This window comes from Vidua macroura, chromosome 8 (assembly GCF_024509145.1).
Source record: "Vidua macroura isolate BioBank_ID:100142 chromosome 8, ASM2450914v1, whole genome shotgun sequence".
Taxonomy (NCBI): Eukaryota; Metazoa; Chordata; class Aves; order Passeriformes; family Viduidae; genus Vidua; species Vidua macroura.
Window position 1 is genome coordinate 16,059,829 of NC_071578.1, and position 7,568 is coordinate 16,067,396.

The window sequence follows — 7,568 nt, forward strand, 5'->3', positions numbered from 1 at the left end:
GAAATAAGTTTTCCCCTATTTAAAAATATCATTGAGAGCTGGCCAGCTAAGTATTTGAAGACATTTCAGGATGGTGTATGTATTAAGAAATAGCTGAAAAGCATTCAAAACAATGGTAACTAGCTACTCATCCAAATTACCTGAAATGGTTATTGTTTGAGAATGTTTTCAGTATTATTTGTGTCTAGATTGTATGTTTAATGTGTGAATTTTAAGTTTGATAATAAAGTTTATTTTTGATGATCCTCTGTATGAAGATCTGTGTGTATGCTAGAGAGTAACTTAATTGATATGGCTCTGGGTTTGGATGTAAAGCCAGATCTGCTGCTGTGAACAAGGTATTTGCTATTTTTGTGTTCATAACTCTTCCCTCCTTCATGGGTAGTTGCTCATGAGTAGTTAATTGTTATAAATTTTAGCTTGTAAATGCAAGAACTGTACAAAACCACATGCTTGCTGAAAACTGCATGGAGTGATGGCAAGTGCTGCAGGTCTCCTTATCAAGCACATCATATTGAGCCACAGTAAATAAGAAAGAAAAGGAAAGCAGAATAATGTCACATAAGTCTTTCTCTGGAGCTAGTTGAGGAAAAAAATTCCATAAATGTCCTCTCCTCCCATATTACTGCTGACCCGTGTAAACACACCACTGAGTCTCATTCTGTGTTGAGCTTGCTGGCTATGAATCTTTACTTACGAAGGTGTCTCTTATCAGCTGGTAGAGCAAATAAAATCTGCTTATTTCTCCTTGAAATGCAACAGCTCTGACTAGGTCAGAGATAGAGCATGCATTTGGTTTAAGAACTTCTTTCCTGGAATTCAGCAAAGTGAAAACTAAAAGGCAGGCACTAATGTGAATTGATTAACAGAGAATCAACTGTTGAGATGCAATTCCCCAGGGGTGTGTAAGCAGGGCAGATAAAATGCCCTAGGCATGACCCCTATTTTGGCTTAACCATAAGGAATTTTGTGGCCACCCCTGCTTACTACACCTATTAGTCTTCCCTCAAAAGTCAAACAACATAGGCTGGCTCTATAAACATCTACAAAGTAAACCAATGCGATTCAGTGTCATGAGCACTTGTAGCACCATATAGAATAATTAAAATTTTTGTTTGCTTCTGGAAAACAGTCACTTTTTTATTATGTTCTCCCAAGATCAAAATTAAGGACGGAGCTAAGTTGCCCAAAATAGCTGCAGGTGCTTAATAGCATCTATGAGGTTTGGAATTTTTTTAAAGGATGTTTCTATAATGCATTTGATGTGTTTCCAGCTAGCATTTTAAACACGGGAGCTTCTAACATATGGCTTTAGATACAGCCTACGTATAACTATCAATAATTTTTTATCTTCAATTTTTTGTAGCCCCAAAATGCATTCTTTTTAAATTACACCTGAGTCTTCTTGACAATGTTTAAACTCTTAAATATTTTTTTCCTGTGCAAACTTCTTGTACCATTATGTTTCTCAGAGACTTGACAAATAACCTCAGTTTAAGACCCCTTTATTACCAATATAGTGGTGGAAAATCGCAAACCTTGATCCTGATTTAGAGGTGGTCTGAAGTCTGGAGAACAGCAGGACTCTTGTCTTGGTATTCTTTACTAACATTTTCTTCTGTAACATCAAAACATTCTCCAAATCCAAATAGATGTCGATATTCTTTAAATGTCTTTTTGGTTTTAATTAAAATCTCTTATATGTGGGACCTTTTTGCATGGTCTTCATATTATTTTAGTTTATATTTTATTTTTATAAAGAATGGGAACCTAAGTGCTGTCTGGAGAATACAAACACTTTCACAGTGTAAGTCTAAGGTCATACATGCAAGTCTTTCATTTTTGGTTTTGAGTCAAGTTTGCGTGGCTTTTATGTTCGAAGAAGAAAAAAATCATATACTTAATTTGATTTTGTCTGGACATCTGGGGGCACATCCTCAGCTGCTGTAAATCATGACAACATAACCTATGTTAGGTACTGCCCCTGTAATAATTTATCTCTGTAGCTAAGCGGTCTGTCATTGCTGTGCAATTTAGGCATCCTGGAGCTAGCTTTAAACAAGCTATCCTGAGAAATGGTAGCAGTGCAGCTACAGTAAAACGGAGCTCAGTGTGGGTTAATTGCTAAAATATTTGCCCAACTTCTTGAGCAGGTTTTACAACCCCTGCTAATCTCCTGTATGCAGCTGTATTTTGACAGCTTGGATGCTGGCTGCAGACCAGTTTCAGGTGAGCTCTGCTGTGAGTGCAGCTTTGCCTGCTCAGCAGAGGCTGGGGTGGGCACATGCTGAGGCTGTGGTTGCTGTTTAGGTGCTGCCTGTCTGCTGCACCCCGAGCCCCCACCCCTCTTGTAATGCTGGGTCCAGGAACTGATTTTGTTGAAAAATTACCTATCAAAAAACTAATTGCTTTTTGGGCAGACCAGGTCCTCATTCCAGCTCCCCACATGAGCATAGTTTGTGCTGGGGTGCTACACCGAGACAGGAGGAAGGGTATTTCATATTCCTCCTCTTGGTTAGCCTGTTATTTATAAGAAAAATATTTGACCAGGTCTCTCTTCGAAAAATCACACACAATTTAGAAGGTGCCGTGCTTTGGTCCTGGAGTAAAAAGCCATGATTTATATGTAGCATGCTGGTTCTTCCCTGAGGGAAAGGTGAGTTAATAGAACCCACACTTCTCCTAAAATCATGTGAATAACAGCTTCTGCCAGCCAGCATCTCTAATGATTAGAATTTCTGAGCTATGTGTTCAGTGCTGAATGTGTTGTTCTTAACAACACTCAGTTGTATCTATTCTTTAATCAAAAGGACATTTAAGAATTACACTGATGTAAATTGGCATTGAGGAATGCTACTTGATAAATCAATACTTGATTGAAAGGTATGAGTATTTCCAGATAAGGTCAAAACAGGTAAAAGTGAATTTTGCTAGTGGTTATATGACTAAGGAAAAAAAAAAGCTGAAGACTCATTGGAAATGATTAAAAGTAACTTGATCAGTTTATTTATTTTGTCCTTGTGAAACAAGGACATGTTACTTGCATGTTGCTTTCAGCAGTTGAGCTGGGAAAGATTTTCCTTTGTTATGGTTCATAGGAAGCACCTATTCAAGGGACAATATAATTTGTAGTCTTGTGTGCTCAAGACTTTGAATTTTATTTTATTTTATTTTATTTTATTTTATTTTATTTTATTTTATTTTATTATTTTATTTCCTTACGTGAGTCTCTTCCTGGACCTTGCAAGAACGAGAGGCTGACAAAAAGGTTTTCCTTCTTTCTACTCCATTTCAATCTATTGTTTGTTTTCTTATTTTATTCTGTCCAGTGATTTAGAATTAACCTTTGGAGAGGTACCAAGAAAAATACTTAGTAATATGCAAAATACTTCATCTTTGACTTTCAAGTTGTACTTTCCTATGTGCTATATAAAGTTTTTTAAAAAGATTTTACAAATCTGCATCTAGCCATCTTTGAGAACAGAACACTGCTGTTTTTTGTTAATTCTACACATCTGCAGAGGTTTTCAGGGTGGATGCTAATAAAATAATATGCCTGTCTTTCAGAAACTAATGTGCATAAAATTAGAACCCTGAATCCAACTCTCTATTTCTTTTTTTTTCTTTTAATAATTGGAATTGATTTTATGAGGTATAGATTCTGAAAATTTGCTATATATCTCAAAGGGAGTTGCACTGTTTAGACTCCCTGAAAATCCAATATTACTTTTGTTATAGTCTTAACACAGATTAAATAGCCTATGTGTAAACAACATTTTTTGCTGAATCTCTTTACCTGAGTAAAGTAAAAAAAAATACTAAAAAATACCATCAGTAATAAAATATTGCTGAATTTCTTTACCTGAGAATTATTGCACATCATCTTTCCTAGAACAGTCTAACAGGATTGTATGCAAGACTACTGGATCTTTAAGAAGGCTATGCAGGACATTTGCCTAAACCAAACTTTAATCTACTGACTTTTGCAAAGATTTAGAAATTTTATAATGCAGACACAAACCTTGTGTTTGAGATATACTGCTGGTATGTTCCAGGCCCAAATTAGTTAATTTATTTATGGTTTAAAGGTACTATGTTACATGTAGGTGTCCTCTATTATAACAAAAAAAGAGTGGGGTGGGTTTGGATAGCATTTAATTGAGATAGTTTTGTTTGCCAGGTGGTTTGTATTGTAAATTCTTTGTCAAGTTATACATCCAGCATGCAATGCAAAACATATACAGATTAGCAGCAAAAATTCAAAAAGTTTACTAGTTGCAACCATTAGAGTGATAGATTAGGAGAAAGGAAATGTAACTGGCAGCAAGTTTAGAGAAGACTCATTACTAGACTGGCTTGCTTCACTTGTTTAATAATGTCTTACAAAAAATGTTATATGAGAAGTTCAATGAATAATGCAGCCTTCATTAAGTTATGTAAATTAATGTAGCTTCGTGGGTGGGTTAGAAATAAAATATTTAACAAATCTGTTTACATCCAAGGAGTAAAAGCAGCGGAAACAGCTTTTAAAGAATCTGAGATTTAAATATTTAAAAGGTGACAGACAGAACTTTCGTAGTAGGATATAATAGTGCTGTTTTAATAGGTGTTTACAGCTTGCCTCTCAGTTGCAACATAGGCAGGGCAAGATATTAAGTATTCTCAGTTAATTAAAGTGTTATTTGTCCCTTTATCAGCAGTCCCAACATTGCAGTTTCACTTGTATGCTGTTAGTGCCCTGGAGACATGCAGAGCTTGTGTGATTTGCAAGGTTGGAAGGATCATTTTAGCAAAAGTGACTTATGATGTACTTGTTTGCCAGGTCATTTTGTTCACAAATACACAATCATTCATATGTTGCTAGATTTCAATGCTTTTCTTTTCCCCAATTTATGACCATTTAGGAAAGCCTCAAAATTCATGGGTAAAGACTACGCTGCTGTGCAGGATAACTGCACAACATGAGAAAATTATAAACTCAGGACTAAATCAGGCATAGACAACATGTTCTCCTACCACAACCACAAATGCCAACCTTTCCTATGCTTCTCCCAGAGCAAATCCTTGGATTTGGGCCTCACAGCTTACGCAGAAGGTCAAAGATTGTTGGAGGCTGTTTTCGAGCAAAAGGGGAAATAAATTCCAGAGCTGAGGGCCCCTCACAGGATCTCTCTAGAGATAAAAGTAGCCAAAATGCAGTCAGTACCATTTGCACTCTTGAGTAGGAGGCAGGTCCATAACTTTCTGAGATGGTGGGAAGCTGAAAATATTGGTGTCAATACAGAGATGTGGGTCCTGAGCCGTGCTCTAGGCACAGTTAAGGAGGAGATGTACATAGGCACACATCTACCAAGACTTGTTAAGTCATCTTTGTTAATGCTGCTTTAGCTTCCTCCAGGAATTGCTATTTTGAGGGTAAAAGCAACAACTTAGGTTTGGGATTTTTTTCTGCTTGAGCTCTATGAAGTCAAAACCAATTTGGTATATCTGTATCTCAGAAATATACTGCTTTTGTAAAATATCATCAGAACAGACATGTTTTCAAGATTTAATCTGAATTTTCCATGGAATTATAGGAGGTCTTCGTTTCCTTGGCTCGCTGACTTACTTGATGTAAAGAAGCAAGAGGCTGTGGTATGCTTTACCTAATAGCCTTTATTTTCTATCTGAGCCCTCCTGAATGAACGAACTGCTTGTATCCGGTGGGAAAGCAAGGAAGGGACTGCATATTGTCCTGCTAGCAAGAGCAGTGCCTGCCTATGTGAATAGAGTTGGGGTTTTCTTCCCCTCTAAAATCTACATCGTACACCTGTACACTCCTCATCAAACACGCTGCTTCTCTCCAAAGCTTCCCTTGGAAGGCTAGGAACCGCAGAGTACTCGGAAACTGCTCCCTGACCTGGCAATAGCCTCCTCTTTTGTGAATTGTCCTGGCAATAGCCTCCTCTTTTGTGAATTGTCCTTAACTTTGACAAGAATGGAAGGAGATAGGGTGGGAACAAAGGGGAGCCAGCAGTGAGACCAGCAGCCCCACTGCTGCCGGGGCTGTCTGGCACACAGGTGATTTTCCTCCTCCTTGTCCCGCTGTCTCTGGCTCTCGGCGTCATTATATTAAATATATAATATTGATGTTAATGATGCTGCCTACAGCACTGCAGCAAGCTAGCACGTGCATTACAAATTAGCAGTAAAGAGACAAAGAATTAGTTTTGCTTGAAGTGATGGCATGTCGTGATCTTTTTGTTCATTTTATGACATGAAATGTCTCAGATGTGTGATCTTTGTGAGGGAACTTTCCTCTGGGACTAAGAGCATGTTGGCCTCTGAAATTCACAAATTGTCAGTTAGTATTTCTAGGAAAAAATCGCATATTTCACCCACAAGAACATGCACAGCAGAAAACATTTTACAGAGACCAGTTACTTGCCTGCAAAGTAGAACCATCCACTTTTTATGGAATTGTCTTATTGTTCTCCTCCTTTGCATACTGCTAGTAATTCTTTTAATCAACAGTTTGGAGATGTACCTATTATCAAAGTATTCAGGAGGAGAGAAAGGAGACAGGCTGAGCACGCTGATGTGGAAAACCAAGAATCCTTAAGCAGTCAAAGGTACTTGTTTATTTTGGTGGCTCCTTGGTGATTGTCCTTTTCACCTTTTATTAACCTGCAAATGGATTAGCCCTCGTAAACTAAAGAGAAGAGACCAGTGCACAACCCACTGCCCCAGAGATAAGGTCACAAAGAGGGGACGTGTCCCGAGTACAACCTCGGGGAAGAAATAGCAGTCTGAAGGCATTTACACTAGGCTGCCATCGCGCTTTACTAGCCCTACTGTGATTTACCGTATCAGTTCAACTGCTGACACCTTTATGTCCCTCCCTCCTATCCCAGCAGGCCACAGAGACACGGTCCATGATAGATGCTGGTGAACTTTTCCTCTGATCACCTTCTGAAGAACTTTCCCATAATCTATTGTTTTCTATCACAGTGGAAAACAAAACAAGGGTTTTTTTTTTACTTTCAGTTACCAGCTATTTTGCCCTAACTTTAAAGCAATGTACTGAATTTATTACATCAGTGTGAAAGAAGTTTTAAACTCTTGTCTCTTTATCCTACTCCCTGAACTTAACATGGTCCAGAGTAAATCAACGTAATTGCTGCTAGACCTACATTGTTGCAGGAATGTTTTATATTCCATGTTGTCAGTTATTTAGAATAGTTAATTGAAATTGCAACCATAAAGAGAGGAAAGCTACAGTTAAGAAATTAACTTTTTTTTTTTTTTTTTTTTTTTTTTTTTTTTTTTTTTTTTTTTTAAGTGCCTGTGGCTACTTGTATGAATTATATAAAGAGCCAACACTAACTTTAATGTAAGACCAAAAGTGTCTGGAATATCTAAAAGGAAAAATACATTTGTGGATTCAAGTCAAGTATTTCCTTCAATTGACTGATAAAAATATAAGAACCCATTCTGGATTGAGAGAAGCAGTTGACCTATCGTTCTTCTTTATAACTCCAAAATAGTTACTGAAATTTTGTATTTTCTTCTAAATAAATAAATGTCAC